The 25,610-nt window shown below is 38.9% G+C and overlaps 1 long non-coding RNA gene and 1 pseudogene across 1 annotated transcript in view; both read left to right on the forward strand.

The window, feature by feature from the left end:
• Positions 1 to 25,610, forward strand: part of LOC145414369 (uncharacterized) — a 471,209-nt gene that overhangs the window by 130,698 nt on the left and 314,901 nt on the right. The gene's annotated exons all lie outside the window — the stretch shown is intronic.
• On the forward strand, positions 151 to 12,996 carry LOC145414364 (protein cornichon homolog 4 pseudogene; annotated as a pseudogene).

Genomic DNA, 25,610 nt, shown 5'->3' on the forward strand with positions numbered 1-25,610 from the left:
TGCAGTGATTCTCCAAGCCTTTGAGTCGTCCTCCAACCTAGAGGGGGACCTGGTTGTTACTCGAACCAGCCTAGGACATACTAGATGTGAGTGGTTGATGTTACTACTACTACTACTACTACTACTACTATACAGGTGCTATACCTAAGAATGGTTGCCTCGTCCCTGCCAGTAGGAACTCCTGCCAGTAGGAACTCCAGGGCCCCTCCTGACACTACATCAGAGAATGAAGGGTGGACACTTGTCAATTGGAGGAGAGTAAGAAAGGACAGTCATAAGGCAACTACGAGAGTGACAGGCGTGTTTAGGACTGGTACTCTTCAGTTAACCCGTCACGTCCCGAGGTTTTCCGCACCTCCGACATCCCCCAGTCCCGAGGTATTTTCGATTTTTTTTGGGGGGGCTAAAACCTTCGCTTTTGGTGAGAAACATCGAAAATTCATAGAGAAATCGCTCACCTGAGGTTTAAAGTGCCCAATCCAGGTAGGAGTTCCTCCTTACCTGAGTGGGTTTTCTAACATGCTGGCACCAAAGAAAACGAGTTCTATGGGAGGGTAACTATTTTATCCACTCATAAACGGTATTTATTTATTTACTTGGTACGAATGTATATGTAGTATGACAGTATATTGGTTTTCAAGCAGTAATAAAGGCATTATAAGCATTGTTTCACTCACTAACTAATCACCATACCTGACCTATTTTTGCCACACTACCTGATCATTATTTCTGGCTGTTTCTTCTTCTAATGCTATGTAAACATTGTCCTCCACATTGTCATCGATTGGGGAATCACTCTGGCCCTGAATAACTTTACTAGCCAGGTCACTGGTAACAGGTCCTTTGCCAAGACAATGTCGTGAGGGGGGGAGGGGGGAGGTTATGCAGTGTAAGGCATTGTCCCTCCTTGGTATCTTGTACAGGAATAGAGGCAGGTGTCCCGTGTATACATACGAAAAATCACGTGCGAAAATTGAAAATTGTGCAAATTAGCGACCTTGCAATTGCACGACGTACTGGTACGTCGCCGGGACTGGCAAATGCAAATCGTTGCAACGTACCCATACGTCGTCGGGACGGGGCGGGTTAAAGCAGAGACAAGATTAATTGATATTTTTATAGGAGGAGTAGATAATAATGTGTCCTGTGATGAATTGAAGAATTTTATTTTTGATGTTTTTGGGGTGCAAGTTGTATCAGTGTCTAAATTAGTGATTAGAACTGATGAGCATCAAGCTTTTAAGGTGACACTAAAACTTTCTGAGAGGGAGAGACTGTTTAACCCAGAACTTTGGCCTGAGGACATTATTGTAGATAAGTTTTTTGACAGATCCAAGAGACAAGCACAGTAAATATAGTTCTTAGCTGATTCTTTTATTTTTTTTCTAATTTTTAAAAATATTTTTCTTTTTATTATCGGTTAATACAATTTAGAAAAAAAAAATTATTCCCTTTTTAGACTTTCTTTTTCCATTTTATTATGGCTTCTGGTTTTATAAAATTTTGTACGTATAACTGCTGCTCTCTGAGGAAAAATATTGATCCAGTTAGAGTTAACATCATCAGGTTATGATTTTATATTTTTACAAGAAACTTTTATAACTAATGATAAACTTGGTATTTTAGATTTTGTTGATGAAGACTATGACTGTGTTGGTGTGGGTGCCACATTCTCCGATAAGACCTTAACCAGCACGGGGGGCAGGCCTGAAGGAGATATGGCCATCCTATGGAAAAAAGAAGTACATTTAAAAATTAATGAAATAATATTAGAGAAGAATTTTATGGTTTTTAGTGTTAATATTTTTGGTTTTACAGGTGTTTTTGTCAATGTTTACTTGAACAGTGATGTATGGGAAGTTACAACGTTAAATAACTATCTTGAATCACTCTCCAGGCTGGATCATTTCCTTGATGCTTTGCATTATGACTGTGTGTTTTTAATTGGTGATTTTAATGCTGACCCTTTTTATGGTAGAGCTTGGAGAAATCTTTCTGATTTTATGAACAGAAATTCCTTACGATGCTTTGATGTGGACAACCTTGACAGTAATTCTTACACGTTCATAGGCTACGGCAACTCTGTGTCTAAATGGCTAGATCATGTTTTGGGCAATGAGCATAACTGTATAAAGATAGAGAATATGGCCATACGGGAAAGCATTATTGGCTCTGATCATTTACCACTGGAAGCCACAATTAGTTTGACTGGAGGTTTGTCGGCAATTCATTCTCACACATACTCCAGGAATAAAACACAGTTATCTATAAAGTGAGATAAACTTAAAGTTCATGAAATAAGTGATATTATTCAGTCAGTTGATGCCTATCTACATGATTATTACTCTCTACCCATACATGACTGCTGTAGAACAGGTTGCCGTGACCCAGGGCATCTTAAAATGATTGATGAACTGTATGAAATCATCACGAATAGGATCCATATCTCTAACCAAAAATATATGAGAAGATGTATTAAGAAAAACAAATTTAATGTAATCCCAGGGTGGAACCGTTGTGTCAAGGACAAACACAGTGTTGCCAGAATAAAATATCTTAACTGGGTAAGGGATGGCAGATTAAGAGGTACAGCTCTACATGAAGAGATGCTAAGTTCCAGAAAAGAGTTTAAGCGAGTCCTCAATGAATGTAAAAAGAATGAACATAGAGAAATCTGCCGGTCTATTGTGGACAAATTCTATAACAAAAATAAAATTCACTTTTGGAGTGAAGTTAAGAAAAAGAAATGTATTAACAAACTCTCAAATGTTATCGATGGTCACAATGGTGACTTGGAAATAAATCAAGTTTTTTATGAGAAATTCTTACGTAATCAACCTCATAGTGTTCCGGATGCGGAGGTGGATATTTGTAACGAGATAATAAGAGCCTGGCCTCACGAAAGAAAGATGTGTTTGACAATCTCCAGCATAACTCTAAGAAAGCTAATACACCGCCTCAACGCTGGGCAGGGTCATGACCAGATGAATTCACTATTTTTAAGGAATGCCTCAGAGTATTTTTTGTAATCTTGCCCGTTTTTATAACACGTGCTTTGCACATTGTTACCTCCCTGGGAATTTACTGAAGGGTACCATCACCCCTGTATTAAAAGATACTAACAAGAATGTAACAGATTCATCTAACTATCGACCAGTAATGCAGTCATCATGCCTTTTAAAGATTTTTGAATTATTTATTTTAGATATCTTATCCGAGAAGCTCCTTTTAAATTTTAGACAGTTTGGTTTTAAATCTGGCTCATTAACCACTGATGCTTGTTTTATTTTAAAAGGAATTATGAAGCGATACTCTAGGTACAAGAGATCAGGCCTAGCCACATTCATTGATTTAAGTAAAGCTTTTGACAGGGTAGACTAGTTTATTTTAGGTAAGAAGTTGCTAAAGTGTTCTCTGCCAGTTGACGTGGTACTAATGATTCTGCATTAACGTTTGCCCAGTCCAGGTTTTGCTCTGTTGTGGGAGCAAAGGGAGTGCGAGGTAAGTGTGGGAGTGCGGGGCAAGTGTCCCGACCACGTGGGTAAAGAGTGCGATCGGTCTGACCTGCCTGCCACCCTGTGGATACGGGAGAGGGGTGGAAGGGTGAAGGGAACGACTTTCGGGTTAGAGATAACAGGGTGAGGCATCAAGGTGGTGGAACGACTAAATTAACCATCCATGGGATGTGTTACATGGCTGATGGAGCACCGTCATAGCCAAACTGAAGTATTCTCCACCCATTGGTACATCTAACAGTCGATGAAAGTGATCTTGGGAAGCCACTGAGCTCTTTTTCTGATTGTCTCGATAATGTTCGATCTTTAACAGAATATGGTGGAGGCCAGAAAATAAACATCATGATCCCTAGGGATCACTGTGGGGCCTGCCTGCTTGATGAGCGAATATAGGTTAGTTGCCAATGTGAGGGAGGACCGGAGAAAATGGGAGAGGGTTGATAGTTTAATGTCAAACCAAGTTATACATACTGATGAACTATATCAATATTGTCATTATCAAACATAAAGCTCTTGTACTTCTAACCTTAACCATAGAAAGTATCTTGACTTATTTTATCTGCATTTACCTGCAATGACCAAAGACTACAATAATCCCAAGTGTCATCTGTTTCAAGTTGCAACTGCCTATCACTTTCTGCGAATATTATGGTGTCATCAGCACACAAAACTGCTAATGTGTGTAGGTGTGTGTGTTTTCTTAATTCATATAAATATATTGCAAAAACTATCAAAGAGAGGCTTTCGCCTTGTTTTACACCACTATTTCAAGGGATAAAAAGAAGAAAGCTTTTCGCCAACTTGAATAAAAACTTGATATTATGATACAGTATAAACTGCGTAACATCTGTTGTATCTTGCCTCTGATATTATATTTTAACATCTTTGTCCATAGAGCTGTTGTCTTGGTAAAATAAAACGAGTTCTATAGTCAGTGATGACACAGAATAATGATATTGTGTGTGTGTGTGTGTGTGTGTGTGTGTGTGTGTGTGTATTTGTGTGTAATATAGTGGTTAAACAGAACATGCAAGGTAAAGTTGTGTTCCAGAGTGCTAACTTTTTCTCCTAAAGCCAGCTTGTTTATAATCTAAGAACTTTATATTCGTCATATATTCGTAAAATCTAGTATAAAGCAAAGATGTAAATAACTGTGATGATGTAGGACTGATGTCCACCAAGTAGTTGTCGTATATCAGTGTTGGTAGACATTATGTAGGGATGGTGCCAATGCACCCATATGCCAAAATACAATCCTTCGTAATACCCAAACACAGAGGTATGATAATCTTTCAACCATCTACTCTTAATCTACATTATTGTCTATATCTAAAGCATCTACTAAAGTAGCTAAGACATAACGCTAACACGCTAAATACAGTCGACGAAAATCACGATTTTTACATATATTTAAATCTTGTTCTTTTTTTTATTCTCCTTTTTCTATTTTCTCTTTTCTTCTTCTTCTCCTTCTTCTTCTTCTTCCTTAACCCTCTCTAGCCATAAAATGAAGAAATCTATTTATCCCTCCACAGGGGGTTTAATTCTGCACTGGGTCGGAAGCACGGTTGATGCTCACCGAATCAAGTCACAGATGTTAACTCGGGAACAGGACAAAGTTCAGAATTTGGACCTGAATTAGCCAAAACTTGGGAGAAGGATGGAAGGATGTGGAAAGGTTGAAACCTTACAATTTTGAGGAAAATCGCTGAGAAATTAAGGTCACTAAAGTGTGTTAATCTTTCGGCCCTTTACCTCAAAGGTTGTGATTAAATTTGTATTGATTTTGGTGGAACAATTAAGGATGAACCGTAGACAACACTGTTCAGCTATGAAAACAATAAGGCAAAGGTCAAAGTCAAAGCGCAAGGTCAACTTATGCTATTTTGTTCAACATTGATTCAGACTTAGTGGAGGAATTCATAGTGATGCTGTGAAATAGTATGTAAAATTTGAGAACAGTAGGTCGAAGGTCGAGGTCACAGAGCTAGATCAAATGTTGTCATAGCAGGATCGACAGGCATGGATGTTGCGCTTTCTCAGTGCTCCTTCTCAATATTTTCTCCAGGAAACTCTTTCAGAGAGTTACCGAGTCAGAGGCTTCATCATTCCTTTAACTACTGTGACGCTTGTAGTTGAAGAGATTGCAAAAACAATCGGAGGTTTCGTATATAAAAACTTTAAAAAATTAATAAAACAAGTGTTTAAAAACTAATAAAATGGATGAAGATGTAGGGATGGCAGTGTGGGAAAACCACTGGAACAAGGTCGAGGCAGTAGAAGGAGAAGGAATCCCGTACTTATTTTAATTTTCGCCTACCTTTGTGTAGTGCATGGATGGTTAACAGTTATACAGTTGTAATGACACTTTTCGGGTACACTTACAGTATGCCACACCATAATGGCATGTACTGGAGTAAAAAATAATAATAATAATAAAGAAAAATGGGATTACATCTAGTTTCCTAACTCAAAGTTGTTCCGATATTATATTTTTATTGGTATTATTATTATTATTATTATTATTATTATTGGTATTATTATTATTATTTATTATTATTATTATTATTATTATTATTAATTATTATTATTATTATTACTATTATTATTATTATTATTATTATTACTATTATTATTATTATTATTATTATTATGATTGTTATTGTTATTATTATTATTAGTAGTAGTAGTAGTATTAGTATTAGTACATTATTATTATTTTTATTATTATCATTATTATTATTATCATTTTGTGAATTGAGATCACCACAGCTTTATACATTTTAGTAAACGTTTTTTTCCTATACTGATCGTTTTTAAAGTAGTGTACAGTAATTGCATTTAAATATAATACTAACTGTCGTTTTCATTTCTGTTTTAATATAACGCATTTTATACCGGCCACCGTCCCACAGTTTTATGCAGCCTGAAGTGAATCCCGCACTACCGACTTGGAAGGACTTCATGGCTATCCCATTGTACGCACTTAAGTATTAATATATTAGTAATAATTACAAAGGTATTATGAATTTTTTTTCTCTCTGTCTCTCTCTCTTTCTCTCTCCATCTCTCAATTATGACTATATATATATATATATATATATATATATATATATATATATATATTGCCAGACACCACAATCCCGTAAGGGGTGGCCATTTGACTTTGAGTTATTTTTTTTATGGGGAGGGGCACTAATCCTCCACCAACCCACTTGTTGACACGTAGGGAGCACGTATGGTTTGGTTATATGGTTACCACCCAGCGTAGTAAATGGTTTCTTGGCTTACAGGAAACCATTTGGATTGTCACTCAATGTAAAGCCACCTGTAAAGGAAAGAAAAGCAATAAGAAATGACAGGAAAGATGGGAGAAATATGAAGAGAGGAGGGCAGACACAGAAAAAGAATGATAAAGGCTAAGGAAGAAGTAGGCAGCTCTACATCAAGTGAGTGGATGATGTCCGCCACCACCTACCATCTGAATGTGTTTTAAATAGACAGATGAAGACATGTAGAGTGATAGAATGACAATTTGAGAGAGAGAGAGAGAGAGAGAGAGAGAGAGAGAGAGAGAGAGAGAGAGAGAGAGAGAGAGAGATTATACATATAAACATGATCATGTGCACGGCACGTGTGTTGCTTACCCCTCGTCCCAAAGAGAGGTCCTTCAAAATATAATGTATTCTTTGTTGCAGTGGCAGCCGAGGTGTTATATATAGCCTGTGAGTGGACCCTTGTGATGGGTTTCCCTGCCTTCAAGGTTAAGTTTGAGCGGTGAGTATCATGTGCCCAATGTGTACAGTAAGTGTGCCAGTGAGCATTTAGAAATTCAGTTATACATACTGTACATACATACTGTACATATATACAAATATACATAAGGAGGTATGTAGGTAGATAGGTAGATAGTTAAACCGACAGAGACAGAGAAGATAGATACATATATACATGCATACATACAAGCATACATCATCATCATCAGTCGTTGAGGTCCACTGCAGGACCGGCCTATCCCTACTGAAGCAGAGACGATACAGCCAATGTATCTCTACTCAGTGGCTTAGGCTGTCTTGTAGAGACTGTATATAGAGTGAGAAGTGCTTGTATGTGTAATTGCTGTGTTGTAGTGGCTTTGGATGTGTGTGTAGTCTGTGAACCAAGTGTAATCGGCCCGCCGTAAGCCGATTGGGTGCAAGCATACTAGTATGGGACACTGGTTCAACCACAGCACCCCTTATGTCCGCCAAAGTAGCAAGTGGCTCAGTGAACGATTCCCAAAGTTTTTACAACTCTGACGGGAGACGAACCCTCGTCCACAAGCGTGCGAAATGCACACTCTACCACTGTACCACAGAGGCTCCACAAGCATACATACATGCATAAATACACATATACATATATACATTATAATTATAATTGTAATGATGATGGTGATGATGATGATCATGATTTTCATTAGTGTTATTACTATTATTTTTATTAAACAGAATACATCAGGTGCAGCAGAAAGAGTGCGAGCACTATAAGCTGCTGAGGGCAGCCCCTACCCACCTGAAGCATCGAAAGGAAAGGAATGAAGTGGAGACATAGAAAGAGAAAAAAAAAAATCGTGAAGGAGACAAAGAAATAGAAACTGTTTACCTATGAGTTGCGACTGTATATGACGATCGTATGTGCTTTAAAGCTTGGTAGTATATTTGATATGGTTAACGTTCAAAAATTGTTCAACATTTAATAGCGACAGCAATCAACACAAAGCTCTATGCAACAACTAACGACAAACAAGGGTATAACAGAAATAAATGAGAAACACCGAGTTACATAAGTACATACGTACATAGGAGGGTATATACAGAGTTACATACACACATTGGAGGGTACACACATACACACAAAAATACATACATGCGTAGATACATACATCCATACATACCTAAGTAGATACAGCCGGAGGCATAAATTCGCGTTAGGTCAGCAGGTATGAAATGAGCCTCAGTGCCTGGTAATACTGTATGGAGAAGACTTGACAGACAAGCATTTTAATGGCCTGAGTTTATGTTTAACATTCAGGGGCATGCTTCGGAACACAATATTCTCTATGTAATGTATGTTGTTATTATGAGAAATACAGAATGCAATAAACTGGCAGTATGAAATACTGTATAAAAATGTACTATACTCCCAGTGCTAATTCCCTTCTGGTCTCTCCCTTACCCCTCCGTCTGCCCCCTCCCCCCCACTCTATCCTCCCCTCGCTACCTTTGCCCTTCCCCTAACCAGTTACCCATCCCCCTTCCTCTATCCCTTCCGTCTCCCCTTCCCTTCTTTTTTTCGTCTCTTCTTACCGATCGCTAATCTCCTTCGCTTTCGCTAGCTTCATTTATTACTCTACGGCGCCAACATCCATGATTACACAGAAATCCCTTAGTATTGACTACGCACGTAATTTTTTTTTCTTATATATATATATATATATATATATATATATATATATATATAAAATATTAGGGCTATAACTTTTTAACAACCTTAGTCTCCTGTACCTCAAGTCGATGAACTTTTGCTTAAAAACAAAGAAAAAAAATCATCCCTCTCAGTTAAAAAAAAAAAAAAAAAGTCACCTCGAAATAAAAAATTCGATTTTGGAAGTGTATATTTACATGTATAATAATAAAAAGAACAAAAGAGCTTATACAAAAGCATTAATACTTAAAATCACTGTTTATTACCTAGAATAAATCTAAGTTTCAGTTTGGCTTTCTTTCTGCAGGCAGCATAAAGTTCGTGCATCACTTTGATTGCACCTTCCGCACACTGATTACTTTTTGGTAGCTTGAGTAAGGATGGCTCCTGCTTCCAGTAATTCTGCAATGAGTTTAGTGATTTTTTGTAAGATTTCAATATGTCCGGCAAGTCCTTGAAGTAATTTTCATTGTACATCTGATTAGTAAACCTGTTCTCTGCCCATTCGTACGACATGAATCAGCATATATTCTCCAAAGTTTTCTTTGTTGTAGGTATAAGAATGAATGCAAGGATAGCCTGATTTGCTCTTGAATTCCACCTCGCATTACTGAAATTTGGAATTTTGTGAAAGTTAAACAAAGGAAAATGCCCTTTTTCTTCAAAGAATCTAAACACCCGTGTTCAATGGTACAAAAACCTCATGTCACCTCTCCATCCTGACTTATCGAGGATCTCTTCTGTTCCATTAACAAACCGTGATTTTAATTTTTCATAATTCTTTATTAGCTGAGACACAAATGGATATTCCATGTTTGGAGAATTGGTGTTAGCGCCAAGTTCTTCGCCCATCACCAAACAGAGAATCCTGTCCAGAATGTGATGCTGACAAAAGATTAATTGTGGTTTGTTGAAACTCTTATCCGAGAACATTTGTTGTAATCTGACAACAACAACACTCTTTTTCCTAGTGTTAACACTAGTTGTATCAGCAGTGATCATTTATATTGCATGCCATAAGTTGTACTCATCATTAAGTTTTGCAGTTCCTTCAGCAATAGTTTCAGCCTTGCCATTTTCCAAACGCAATGCATACAATTTTATTTCGGTTCCTTCATTTTTAAGTAGTACTTCCTGGTACTCATTTTCATCATTTCACTTTCCATCGAAATGTAAAAACCATGTTTCCAACTGTAACTTTTCAATTATTTCCTCCTTCAGCGTAGGAGCCTGTTTGTATAGTGACTGGTAAATTGTTGTTTGACTTGGAGCTGGAATGTCAATACCATCATGTGACAATTGTTTGCATATTTTAGCAGCTTTATTTGTCGATACTCCAGCGGATGTCACCAAGTTAGTTGCAACTTTACTTCTGTTGTGTTTTCTGGTTGGTGGATGATTAGTCTCATCTTCATTCTTATATTTGCTGTCATCAGACTCAGTGCAACTACCACTAAATGAAAGGTCGTAAGATGTTGATGGTAATATAGGTTTATCAGGCAGTTTTCGTCTTTTTGAAGGGTGACTGGTTTCCTTACTTTCAACTTGACCTGTTAAGTACCCCACTTCTCCTTTGCTTTGCACTTGTATGTGGTAGAGTTGTTTTTCTTCCGTGGATAACCATTGACCATTTACTTTTGTGATATCAAAAAGTTTATTTAGGGCATCATATTTTCTCCTCTTGACACATTCATCGTAAGATTTTATCACCTTGTTAGGCTTTGCTTGTACTGCTTGATCTGCCACATGTAGAAAGTTTAATTTATTCTCCCATAATTTTGTTACTTCTTTGGAAATTTCGACTATTCGTTCTTGTCTTGATTTTTGCTGCAAGAAACTGGTAACGTCCAACAACTTGCATTTGGTTTGGATTTCTGGATTTTTCTTCTAATGAAGACTCTTCTAAAGGCACAATACCTCTTCTTCTATGTGACTGCTGGAATCGCACAAAGTTATTGGACCAGACATCCTTGTTTTTTTTTTGTACGATAATATCACTTCTTTTTTGAAAAAGAAAAATATATTAACATAATCTGTAACACACTAACCAAGTATTTTGCTGACTGTTCACTTGGAAACTGCGAAGATAACTGTTAGATGCTGAAAACTGTGTCCCGTTTTATAATTTTCAGATAATTTTAGAATGTTCTAAAGAATATTAAACCATACTAGAACGTTACAAACTATTCTAGGAAGGTCTAAACAGTTCTAAAATCTTTTGTGCAAGTCTGTAAAGTTATAAAACATCTATATAAAGATGAAGAAAGTGATAAAACTTGCATTTGGTAACGTTAAATATATGGTAATCAGTTTTTTTATTTGGTGGTGAACTTTTTTTTTTTTTTTTACTGAGAGGAATAAGTTTTTTTTTTTTCTATTTTAACAAGAGATCATCAATTAATGATATAAGCTACCTTTTATTTGAAAAAAAATCAACAAGTTATAACCCTAATATATATATATATATATATATATATATATATATATATATATATATATATATATATATATATATATATATATATATATATATATATATATATATATATATATATATATATATATCTAGGGTCACATGTTGCTGTGGATGGAAGAATAGATGCAGAAGTGAAGTTTAGAATAAATGAAGTAGGAAAGGTGCTGGGAGGAATGAAAAAAGTGTTTAGATGTCGTTCGCTTAGAATGGATGTAAAGAGAAGGCTGTATGAGGGTGTTGTGGTACCGACTGCATTATATGGGGCTGAAACATGGAATATGGGTGTAGCAGAGAGGAAAAGTTTGAATGTAATGGAGATGAGGTGTCTGAGGAGTATGTGTGGAGTGACGTGTATGGATCGAGTGCGAAATGATGAAGTGCGAAGGAGAACTGGAGTTGTTCGGGAGATGGCTGGTAGAGTTGAGCAGAGGGTGTTGCGATGGTTTGGGCATATGGAGAGAATGGATAATGAGCGATTGGTGAAAAAGATAACTAGATCTGATGTTAGAGGTGTAAGGCTGAGAGGAAGACCACGAATAGGATGGATGGACAGTGTGAAGAGAGCGCTGAATGCGAGAGGGATGTCTGTTGAGCGAGGAAGAGTGGCTGTGCATGACAGAAATAAATGGAGAGAAATTGTGAATGAATAAGTGATGACGCAGCCCTGAGGGGATATTCTCCCGCATTTGGTCTGATCAGCTATTTCAGGTCAGGTGCGGGTAAGGGGATGAGTTTGTTATGATGTGGCAGGGGTAAACCAGCTCTGCTGTTGGGCCCTGCTGCGGATGTCACTGATTGCATTGCGCAGTTGACCCTTGTGCGGTGTGGTGCGGTAAGGATCTGTCCGTTCTCCTCTTTGGGGCTAAGATGCGAATGAATGTGTTTGAATGGATGAGTAATTGGGGAGTGTGCCGTCCTGTCTCGGCTACCTTCCTTTCCTTAGGGGAAGCAGCCTAGGTATATATATATATATATATATATATATATATATATATATATATATATATATATATATATATATATATGGAGGAGGAGCCGCTTGTTGATCAGGGGGGGCTCCTCAGTCTCCCTGGAGTCTGCAGTCTTCATATTTTCCCTGTTTGACACTGGAGCCCTGCTATTTTTATTAGTATATTATGTAATTACACTGTCAGATTTGGAGTGTGACTACTTAAATGCCCAGCAGTGTTGCGACCGACTTAATCTGTGGGTCATTCCGAAATTGGTGGCTCATTTACTGCTGTCGTTGGTGTTCCTGTTAACGGGCCACTACTACCTCTTCCTGGCCTCCATCCCCCTCGCTGCGTTCCTCATCCAAGAATATGTCAGAGTTCCTGCCGGTAACTTTGGTGTTTACGATCCAACAGAGATCCATTGGATAGGGCATCTGAAGGCCCACATGAGGGATGCCGTCATTGCCTTGGCCTACTACCTTGTCTTCTTCTTTATCTATCTCTACTGTCTTCTCACTCACCTCCTCCGCTCCAACCCCATCCCCAAGCCTGACTATGCCGATGACACCGGCTTATAGATCTTCACTACAACCAGGAAAGCCAGGAAGCCACTTCAACGCTGGGTGGTAACCATATAGCCAACCTATGTGTTAATTTGTGTTGTATAGCTAGGAAACCATTTATAACGCTGGGTGGTAACCATATAATCAACCCATTTGTGTTCCCTACGTGTCAGTAAGTGGGTTGGAGGAGGGTTAGTGCCCCTCCCCGTAAAACAACTAACTCAAAGACAAACGGCCACCCCTTACTGGATTATGACGTCTGGCTATAGATAGATAGGTAGATAGATTTACTATATATATATATATATATATATATATATATATATATATATATATATATATATATATATATACTATATCTATATCTATCTATCTATCTATCTATATATATATATATATATACATCTATATATCTATATATATTTATCTATATATATATATATATATATATTTATCTATCTATCTATCTATCTATCTATATATATATATATAATTATCTCTCTCTCTCTCTCTCTCTCTCTCTCTCTCTGTATATATATATATATATATATATATATATATATATATATATATATATATATATATATATATGTAGCCTATACACTGTATATACACTGTATATGGCTAGTGAGGGAGTGATCGCCCTCTACCTACACAGATCAAAAGCCCTCGGGAGCAGGGGGGTGGTTGCTTTCTCAGGCAGAGGAACTCCTTGAGAGTGAAATGGCTGGGAAGCATGCCGGCACGTGACTGGCTACAGCATAGCTGGGTCTTTCGGGTGTGAGCAATCAGGCAAGTTAGCTGCCTACTGCGACTGCAACACAATGGCGAGGTGTTCAGGAAGTTAGCCAAAGAAACCTTGATGGACTCTGAAAGAACAATAATGGCCCCCAGTCCCGTGCAGCCCTTAAATGGGCAGGGTGTGCTAAGAATCTCACGGTTGCCTCAATTACAATCTAATTCTTTTGTCAATGCAAAAAATACAATTAAAATTGGTAACTGGAATGTGAGAACGCTAAATCATGACGGTAAAATCGATGAGTTAGTGAAGGTTTTTCAAAATTATGGACTTGATATTTGTGCTCTGACAGAAACTAGATTAACTGGAGTCGATAAGTTGGATTTGGAGGATGGTATACGTTTATTGATATCTGGTCGACAGGACGGAATGCATTATCAGGGAGTAGGATTGTTGCTGGGTTGTAAGGCAAATAAGGCTTTATGTGAGTGGGATCCTATAGATGAGCGATTGTTATACGCACGGTTTAAATCAAATCATGGCAACATCAGTCTGTTTGTGTGTTATGCACCTACTAATGATGCACTCGACGAAAGGAAAGACACATTTTATGAAAAGTTGCAAGAAGGAGTAGGAAGGGTACCTAGACATGATGTTTTGATCTGCGTTGGAGACTTTAATGCAGTAATGGGCTGTTCAAATGAGGGATTTGAGGCATGTATGGGTAAGATGGGAGTTGGTAGTAGGATGAGTGAAAACGGAGTGAGGTTTGGAAGCTTCTGTCTAGCAAATGACTTAGTCATCGGGGGCACACTCTTTCAGCATTGCAATATACACAAGACAACTTGGGTGTTGCCGTGTGGAAAATATAAAAATCAGATTGATCACATTGCTATCAGTAGGAGGCATAGAAGTTCTTTGCTAGATGTTCATGTTAAACGGGGAGCGGATATTGGTAGTGACCATCAACTCAGCATTGCAAAAATAAGGTTTAAACTTAAAAATCAGAAGAAGGAAAAATCTGGTGTTGGTAGATACGATATTGTTAAGCTTAGAAGGGAAGGAGAAGAAAAGGAGGAATTCAGATTAGAATGCAGAAATAGGTTTTTGGTGTTGGAAACGTTGGAAGAGGGGGAGAGAAGTGTAGATGAGATGTGGGAGGATGTGAACAAAGTTTTGCATGAGACTGCTGAATGTACGATTGGAAGGAGACATAGATTCAGGAGAAAGAAATGGATATCAGAGGAAACGTGGGATATGATAAAAAAGAGAGGTGAGGCTAAATTGAGGAGTGAGATGCAATGCGTTGATGAACGAGAGATTGAATTAGCAAGAGCTGCGTACTGGAGTTTGAATTCAGAAGTAAGAAGGTTAGCTAGGAGAGATAAAAGAAGATGTGTGGATGAAAAGGTTGCAGAGACTGAAATCTTAATAAACAAAAATGATGGACAGAGTCAAAGAATAGCATATGAATCGATTAGAGAACTGAGTGGTAATGCAGGTAAACGCAAGGAAATACCAGTTAGAGACAGGGAAGGAAATTTATTGACCAAAGATGGAGATATTAAAAATAGATGGAAAGAGCATTTTGAGACAGTTCTTAATAGACCAATACCACCAGAAGAGGATATACCGTCTGCTCAGGAAGATTTAAATATAGAAACAGGAGAGTTGAGGCTTGCAGAAGTGGAGAAAGCAGTAAAACAGTTAAAGAATAATAAGGCACCAGGGGAGGATGGTTTATTTCCGGAAATGTTTAAAGTGGAGGGGATAGATTAATAATGATCTTGACCAAGCTATTCAATAAGATATGGGTGACGGGGTTACTACCATCAGTTTGGAAGAATGGTGTAATTGTTAAAGTTCCGAAGAAGGGAGACCTGAGTGAATGTGGTAATTGGAGGGGAATCTCTTTGTCACCGATAGCTTTGAAAGTTTTCAGTAGAGTGTTGTTAAATAGGTTGGAGCCGGTGGTTGAGGGTATTCTGAGGGATGAACAGGCTGGTTTTAGAAAGGGACGTGGTTGCAATGATCAGATCTTTATAGTTAGGCATTTGATGCAGCAAGTTAATGAAATGAGAGTACCGTTAAGTCTTTGTTTTGTTGATTTTGAAAAGGCTTTTGATAGTGTTTCGAGAGAGACTATGGGGAAGATCATGAGACATTATGGAATACCAGAGGAGTTTGTGAGGGTCATTATGAACATGCATGAGGACACATTTTGTAAAGTGATGGTTGATGGTTGTCTGAGTGATTCGTTTGAAGTCAAGTCCGGAGTAATTCAAGGTGGTGTTCTATCGCCTTTACTATTTATATTGGTCATTGATTACATTATGAAACGCGTTGGAACAGAAACCGGTGCAGGTATACTTTGGGGAGATAACAGGAAACTTTTGGATTTAGATTATGCAGATGATATAGTTTTGATTTGTGATGGGCCAGAAGAGATGCAGAGAGTGTTGGACTGTTTGGTGAGTGAAGGTCGCAAGGTGGGTTTGGTTATTAATTGTGGAAAAACTGAAATAATCAATATGAATATGGAAAATGCACAGGAATGTGTAATTGGAGGTATGGTTGTAAAGCAAGTTGATAGGTTTAAATATTTAGGTACTTATTTAGCCAAGGATGGTTCTTTGAACTTTGAATTCGAGGAAAGGTTAAAGAAGGCTAATCAGGCAATGGGAATGCTTAAAAATATTTGGAATAATAACAATTTCTCTGTGCATACAAAAATCAAACTTTATAAGATAATGGTTAGGAGTATCTTAATTTATGGACACGAGTCTTGGTACAGCACAGTGACTATGGAAAATAAATTCTTGGTGTTTGAAAATAAAGCACTTAGAAGAATATTAGGAGTTAAGTGGTGGGAAAGGATACCAAATAGTAGAATTAGAGAAATAACGGGAGTGCAGCCGATCGATGAATATGTTAGATTCTCACGATGGAAGTGGCTAGGACATGTGTACAGGAGACAGGGAATAGTACGAGGTACACCAGGGTGGGTGGCACTTGGTAGGAGAGGTAGAGGAAGGCCAAAAGAGACGTGGGTGAGGACAATGAGACGGGAAGCTGGAGATGAGTGTTGGGGAGATCTTGAGGAGTTGGCACAAGATAGGATGTGGTGGTGTGAGTTCATCGAGGCCCTATGCATCCCCGAGGGTGCCACAGGAAATGATTGATTGATATATATATATATATATATATATATATATATATATATATATATATATATATATATATATATATATATATATATATATATATATATATACTATAATATATATATATATTGTTACTTATTCATGGCTTTAGTAGAACACCTTAACAGAAAAGTACAAAAACATGGTTCATTCTAATACCCACACTAAAGATAAACAAACATGGAAAAATAAACACGAGGCTTAAATATGTATACAATATAATTCACTTAATTAACCCTTAAATTACATACTTGTTAGTGTGACTGGGGATGACAAATAACAGGATTTAAATCCTAATATCCTTGCACTTATTCTGCGGTCCCCTAACAGCCTGTGACTTCTAGTCTAATGGTGGTTCACTAACCTCATACAAATAACCAGAACCCCCTTGTGAGGTCTGTTACAATACCTGGACTTCGTCAGAACAAGGAGCGCACCAGTAGTCTTTCCCGTCTCCCTCACACTAACTATGGACAGTTATCCCAACCTTATATATGGCAGCCCCAAGCCAGAAATGGCGGAAATCACTCCCATCGTGCATCACTTCTTTAAACACTATGCACCATGCATGATTCTGGGTAACAAAGTATTTAACAAACATTAACAAACAATACAAAAACAATTTACATAAAATTCACTTACAATTATTAAATAAATCCCAGTATATAGAATTTCACCTGAAACTGACTCTAGATCCTTCTAACTGCTTCACGAGAATATTTCTAGTTCCCCATGGCTTCACTCAACTGAATCGAGATCCCAGTCCGTATTTATGGTACACTAATATGTTTCTTAAAGGATCAGCAAATTGCAGTACTTAACACCCCCCTACCCAGAGAGAATTTAGGTTGTACCCTAAATTACTCGAGAGAGCACATCTGCCACTACAGTTTCCTTCCCTCTTATGTGATGGACATTCATATGGTATTTCTGCAGGAATAAAGCCCATCGAGTTAGTCGCTGGTTTTTGTTCTTCATTTTATTCAGGAACTGCAGTGGACTATGGTCACTGTGCACAGTGATGGGTCCACCATGGCCGAGATACACATCCCACTTCTCCAGGGCTAGTATCAGGGCCAGCAACTCCTTTTCAATAGTGTTGTAGGATTTCTGATGAGGCTTGAACTTTTGAGACATGTAGCTGACCGGGTGGAGCACAGCATCCGCCCCATTACCTTCCTGTAATAGCACTGCTCCCACTCCTGTGTTACTGGCATCTACCTTTAAGTGGAAAGGTTTATTAAAATTTGGAGATTTAGGACAGGCTTACTGGTCAATAGGAGTGTTAAGCTAATAAAAGTTTCCTGACACTTTCGAGACTACTGAAATTTTACTTTAGGACTTACTAGGTCTGTCAAAGGGGCGGCCACTTCTGCAAAGTTAGGGCAAAAACGGCGGTAATAACATACCATACCTAGATATCTTCTTAGCTCCCTTCGGTTTGTGGGTGGAGGTACGTTATTTATGGCTTCTATCTTAGCTGTAATAGGAGCCATCTGACCTTGTCCTACCTGATGTCCAAGATAAACAATAGTATCATGGCCAAATGAACATTTGGCGAGGTTCACAGTCAGCCGAGCATCAGCTAGTCTGGTGAAAAGTTCATAAAGATTAAAAACATGGTCTGCCAAGTTATTATCGAATATTACTAGATCATCCAGGTAGCCCCTACTTTAGGTAATCCACTTACTACTTTGTTCACTAACCTTTGAAAAGTGGCTGGGGCATTTTTCATGCCAAATGGCATAACTTTGTATTGATAAAGCCCATCAGGAATGACAAAAGCAGATACTTCTTTAGCTTTATCGGTTAGAGTAACTTGATAATAACCCTTTAAAAGATCTAGTTTGGTTAGGTAGCGTGAAGTTCCTAAGTCATCCAAGATATCGTCTATCCTAGGTAGTGGATAGGAGTCAGTACGGGTTACCAAGTTCACCTTTCTGTAATCCGTGCACATTCTATAAGTGTTGTCGGACTTGGGAACAAGCAGGCAAGGAGATGCCCACTCACTGCAACTAGGTTCTGCCAAACCGTGGTCCACAAGGAATTCCACCTCCTTCCGAAGAATTTATCTCTTGTGTGGATTCATTCGGTATGGAGCTTGTTTGATGGGTGCACAGTCGCTCACCAACACCACGTCGTGACTCGCCACCACACTCTGCTGAGGGACGTCCTGAAACAGACTGGGGAACTTGGACAGCAAACCTCTTCGCTCTTCTGCTTTTTCGGGTTCCAGATGCTGTAATATAGGTTCTGGATTAGCAAGGATGACAGAATTATTCATGACGGGCACCATAGGATTAAAGTTGTCTTCCAATTTTTCTTCTGTTTTCTCCCCAGACGACTTTTCTTTCCGTACCTGTAAGGCCATAACTACTGGTCGTTGTTTAAATAACTTCATGTTATTAGCATGGACCTGTCTCTCAGTCTTCCTTCTTCCGGGTGTCTTTATTACGTATCTGTCACTACCACTCTTGCTTTTTACCTCATATGGTCCTTCATATTTTGCCTGTAGGGGTGTTTTATACGTGGGTAATAAAAGTAAGACCTGATCTTACACCTCAAATTTCCTATTTTCAGCTTTTTTGTCAAAATTGTTCTTCATACTGCTTTGACTTTCTTTTAAATTATCTTTAGCAAACTGCCTTATCTTTTTCAGTTTATTGGTAAAATTCTCCACATACTTGCACAGTGAAACCTGCTCTGATTCTTCTAGCCACGAGTCTTTCATTAACCTCAACGGTCCACGTACATCATGTCCAAAAACTAACTGATGTGGACTGTACCCAAGTGACTCTTGTTTACGTTCTCTTATGGCAAACAATAAGAGATTGATTCCATCATCCCATTCCCTTCCACTTCCTAAGCAATATTTTCTCAACATTGACTTAAAGGTCTGATTGAATCTTTCTAACATACCCTGGGATTCGGGTTGGTAAGCAGTAGCTAGATATTGTTTTACTCCCAGTTGCTTCATAGCTTCTTTAAACAAATCTGAAGTAAAATTAGTCCCCTGGTCAGACTGTACTACCTTTGGAATCCCATACCGAGTGAAGAAATTAATCGTTTTATCTACTGTTATCTTTGCATTTATCTTCTTAATTGGAATGGCTTCTGGATATCTGGTTGTGGCACACATCATAGTTAACAAGTAGTTATTACCTCTTTTGGTTTTAGGCAGGGGGCCAACACAGTCAATGATGATTTTTGAGAATGGTTCATCAACTACAGGGATAAATTTGAGGGGCACTGGTTTTAATACTTGATTTGGTTTCCCAGCTAATTGACACTCTCTACAAGATCTGCAAAACTTAGCTATATTTTTCCTTAAGCCGGGCCAAAAGAAGTGATTCAGTACCTTGTTGCTGGTTTTACTACATCCCAGATGACCTCCAATGTTATCATGAGCAGACTTAAAACTGAATTTCTCAAAGCAGATGGTACAACAATCTGATGAACCTCAGCCCATTTATCCTCAGATGACAAATTACTAGGCCTATACTTCCTCATAAGTACTCCATTCTTAAGATAGTAACAACAACGATGAACTGCAAGCTCTTCTTCTGGAACAGCTTCATTAAGGCAATGAACCAAAGTTTTATCTTGATTCTGTTCCTGAATTAACTTTTCTTTGGTCACTGGAAGGCTCTCTATTTTAAACAAAGACATACTCGTAGAAACATTACTTACTGCAGCTTCAGAAGGGGAAGGATTATTCACTGTAGGATCAGGGGACCTGGCGAATAACCTGGCAACACCAAGGCCCTCCTCAGCATCCCCAGAGAAAATCGGATTTGCAGCGTCTTGGGTAGTGCCTGAATTAGCACGTGATGAAGCCATACTCCGAGTGACTGCACATACAGGGAACAGGTCAGGATATTTCTTTTCAAGCTGCTTAGTTGGACTGTCAGCAGAAGGTACCTTTGTTACTATCAAATTAGGATATACCTGATTACCACCTATATCGTTCCCTAACAAGAAAGTGACACCAGCTACAGCTATCCTTTCATCAACTGCAACAGTTACAAACCCAGTAAAGTAGGCAGACTCGAGGTAAACTTTGGCTTCAGGAACTTCGAAAAGCCCACCTTGACTATCAAGGACCCTCTTCCGGCCTGTTAAACACTCCTCTACCTGGGGAAATGAACTGCGAAGTAAAACACTTCGTGTGGCAGCAGTGTCACGCAAAACCTGTATGGGGTACTCTATTCCCCCTGGACCATCTTTTGAAACAAACCCTAATGACAAATATGGTTCAAAACTACCATCTTCACTCGAAGTGTCACTAGCTGGGTTAATCTTCTCACTTGTACTGCTGTTTTTCTTCTGACCATCTACAGCGCCATTTTCGCTTAAGCACTGTACTACCCCACCAACATTAGTTTTTCTTTTTGTTGCACAATTTTTAGCGATGTGGCCATATCCAGAGCATTTATAACATTGAACTAACTTTGATGCACTTTCAGCCTTTTTCCTGGTCTGACCAGAACTATCAGTGGGAGTGTTACCTTCGTACTGCTTACCAGTGCTACTGGGCTGTTTACTGTTAGACTTACCTCCAGCCTTGTTTACAGAAAGATGTGAACCACCCTTATGGGTTAAAGCATAATTTTCTGCCAAGATGGCTGCATTATGCGTGTCTGAGGGGTTTTTCTCTTCCAATAAGCCTTTATGGGAGGGGGCATCTGCCGCTTGAACTCCTCCAACAAAATCAAATCCTTTAGTCCCTCGTAATCACTGACATTACATGACTGCAACCATCTTGTGAAAGATCTCTTTTTAGCATAGGCAAACTCCAGGAAAGTTATAGACTCTGTCTTCTTGAAGTTCCTAAATTTTACTCTGTAAGCCTTAGGTACCATCTCGTATCCTTTGAGAATAGACTCCTTAACATTGTTATAATCACTTACATTCGTCAAGGAGTTGAACACTGCCTGGGCTTTACCCTTAAAAGAAGACTGAGCTAACATCACTTTATACTCCTCCGGCCACTTCATACTCTCTGCTACCCTTTCAAACTGCAGAAAGAACTCATCAGGATCAGACTCATCAAATGCAGGTACCATCTTTAAGTACCTGGTCAACTCGAACTTTTCACCGCCACTAGGAGGGCCACCAGATTGCTTAGAGTCTGCTCTGCTCTGCATCTCTAACTTTGTAAGCTCGAATTCTCTCACTTTCTCTCTTTCTTGTCTCTCGTTCTCCTCTTTTTTTTCTTAGATATTCCCTCTCTTTCTCCCTGTCTTCTCTTTCCCTATCTTCTTTCTGTCTCAAATATTCCCTCTCTTTCTCCGCTCTCCATGCTTCAGCCTCAAGTTCCATTTTTCTAATTAACACTTGTGGAGACTGCTCGGGAGTGACCTCTGAGCAAAATGAAAGAGCCTGACTGGGTAGTTTTCCTTGCCCCACTAACCCACGAATTACCTTATTCTTCACCTCTGCCTTGCGTACAGTCAGGGGACATTCTGTCTGGTGATGTTTGGCTATAGCTATCCAGTCACACTTTCTCAGCTCAGTTTAATTCAGATAATCAAGGGATGGATTGTCTATGAATTCGGAATTATCTCCAGATGCCATGATGAAATATGAATTAAAATTACCAAAAAATTTTGTAAGTAAATAAAATTGAATTAATGCGATCAATCACGTCCTGTCACGGTCGCCAATTTCTGTTACGTATTCATGGCTTTAGTTGAACACCTTAACAGAAAAGAACAAAAACATTGTTCGTTCTAATACCCACACTAAAGATAAACAAACATGGAAAAATAAACACGAGGTTTAAATATAAATACAATATAATTCACTTAATTAACCCTTAAATTACATACTAGTTAGTGTGACTGGGGATGACAAATAACAGGATTTAAATCCTAATATCCTTGCACTTATTCTACGGTCCCCTAACAGCCTGTGACTTCTAGTCTAATGGTGGTTCACTAACCTCATACAAATAACCAGAACCCCCTTGTGAGGTCTGTTACAATACCTGGACTTCGTCAGAACAAGGAGCCACCAGAGGTCTTCCCCGTCTCCCTCACACTAACTATGGACTTTTTTTTTTTTTTTTTTTTTTTTTTTGCCTATCGACCATTGAGGCCGAAGCCTCTGGTCATTAAGGCATATATATATATATATATATATATATATATATATATATATATATATATATAAATACATACATACATACACACATCCATGCATATGAACATACACACTTTCATGCACACGTACATATATATATAATAATTTTTATTTTATTATATTTTTGTAGTTTTATTTTTATTATTTTTATTTATTTTTTATATTTTTAACCTTATATTACTTATAATCAAAGATACCTAATCTAAATACCTTAAAACTAACCACCTAACAGACAAATCGCTAACCTATACTAAATCCTAAGAGACAAATAACTAGACCTACACTAATAGTAAAAAAGCATCGACCAAGAGAACACCATCGACTGCAGATATGTAATGCCTTTCTATATTACATACCTGCACTCATCACCTGGTGACTGTCAGTCGAGGCACAACCTAATATAGGGGACATCAATATATGAAAGGGAACCAGACGAGTCAGGAACATTTCCATATACGTCAGCTGTCGGCCCTAATTAGAATAACTTAAGCAAGATAATATAATGTATTTACATAATTTGTACAAAAAGTGAAGAACCTCGCCCAGCAGACTACAGTCGACTGCAAGTGCTCAATACCTTCCTATATTGCACACTTGCACTCAGCAACTGGTGACTGTCAGGCGAGGAACTTGGCTTAATGTAGGGGACATCTATATTAGAAATAGATCGGTGGGAGGAGGAACTATGTAAAATATGTCAAATGTCAACCCTAATTAATATTACAATATATACATATTTATTGTTGATAAAAACCATAACCACACAGTAAAAAAGTCACATCACTCTGATCAGTTCGGTCTCTCTCAAGAAAGCCATCAATTTATCAGTCATAACAATGTCCCAATCACCCAGGATGGTGGAAAGGGTGAAGGGGACGTCTACTGCGCCACAGTAATTTATAAGTGAAGCACGTTCACTAATAAATCGCCGACAGTGCAGGATGATATGACTGATAGATAACACCGCATTACAGATGTCACAGTGCGGTGGGAAGCGTCTTTCCATATATGGTTTCATGTGGGTTAAAATGGTGGCATTGAGCCGTAACCGTGCCAACACTTTTTCTTCTAGGCGACTGGGACGGTTGGCAGTGTCCCAGTCGCCCAGGTACGGCTTACAAGTTGGAATATTTAGTCTGGTCCACTGACCTTGCCACAGAAGATTTATTGATTTCTTTCCGAGAGATAGACTCGACCGTAGATCACGAGGAACGTCCCAAGTCTCCTCGAGCTCTACAGCCGACTTTGCAAGTAAGTCAGCCTGCTCATTGCCGTAGATACGACAATGACCAGGCACCCAGATCAGCGTGAATGACTTGTTGCATGAATGCAACTTATTAACGATGCGGCCCTGGATCTCGTGAGAGTCCGTAGTGCAAGATGCAATTGCCTGAAAGGCTGATTTTGAATCTGAAAATATGACAAATGAGTCATGCCTAGAATTGAGAGCATAGTCTATGGCTTTGTCAATGGCAAAAAGTTCTGAAGTAAACACAGATGTATGAGTCGGCAACCGAAACCTGAGGGCACATTCAGTCGACCACACGCTTGCACCCACACATTCACTCGACTTGGAGCTGTCGGTGTACAATTGATGGGACCCCAAGTGACGAACAATGATGTTACGAAACAAGTGGTGGACCTCCGCCTCCAGCGCCTTGGCCTTTGGTGCTGGGAGCCATGTAACATCCACTGTAAAGCCGGGTGGCTCCCAAGGCGCTATATTTTTAATCACCAACTTGTCACAGTCACTGGGGTCCACACCTAGCTCCTGAGTCAGTAAGTGGAGGCGAGCGGCAAGTAGCCGACGCACCCCCCGCAGAAGGTGGTGGTATTGACGCAGGGGGGTACAGGCCACATTGCCGATATTACTTTTCCTAAATGTCCTTACGCCCTAGGACAAGGCCAGATGGTCACGGCGAATACGGAGGGGAGGCATATTCGCCTCCACTTCCATACGAGCCACACAGGTACACCAGACAGCTCCAAGACACATTCGCAAACATTTATTCTGTAGTGCATCCAATCCTTTCAGCGTGGCATCGGATGCCGAGCCATACACCTGTGCGCCATAGTCTAGCTTCGATCGAATAAGGGACTTATACGCCATTAATAAAGATTTTCTGTCGGCACCCCATGTAGTACCCCCTAGGTACTTGAGGACATTTAATGGTTTATCACAACGAGCAAGCAAAGTATTAACGTGAAGTTTAAAATTCATTCTATGATCAAAATGTATTCCTAAAAAATTTACAGAATTTTGAAAAGGTACCGCCTGATTATGCAAAGTTAAGCACAAATTAGGTACGTTACGATTAGTGGAGACTATAGCGGCACACTTAAGGACGGAAAACTTAAATCTCCACTGCAAGGCCCATTGGTGGATGGAGTCAAAGGCTGCTTGAATCCGCCCAGCCGAAAATTGTGCATTACGGGAGCAGTGCCATATTGCACAATTGTCAGCGTAGAGCGAGTATTTAAGATTCCTTGGGATGGGAGCTGATGACAGAATATCATTGATCATAATACTAAATAAAGTAAGACTAAGCAC

The sequence above is a fragment of the Coenobita brevimanus genome, chromosome 99, assembly GCF_032717465.1.
Source record: "Coenobita brevimanus isolate Jiangsu-jjx chromosome 99, ASM3271746v2, whole genome shotgun sequence".
Lineage (NCBI taxonomy): Eukaryota > Metazoa > Arthropoda > Malacostraca > Decapoda > Coenobitidae > Coenobita > Coenobita brevimanus.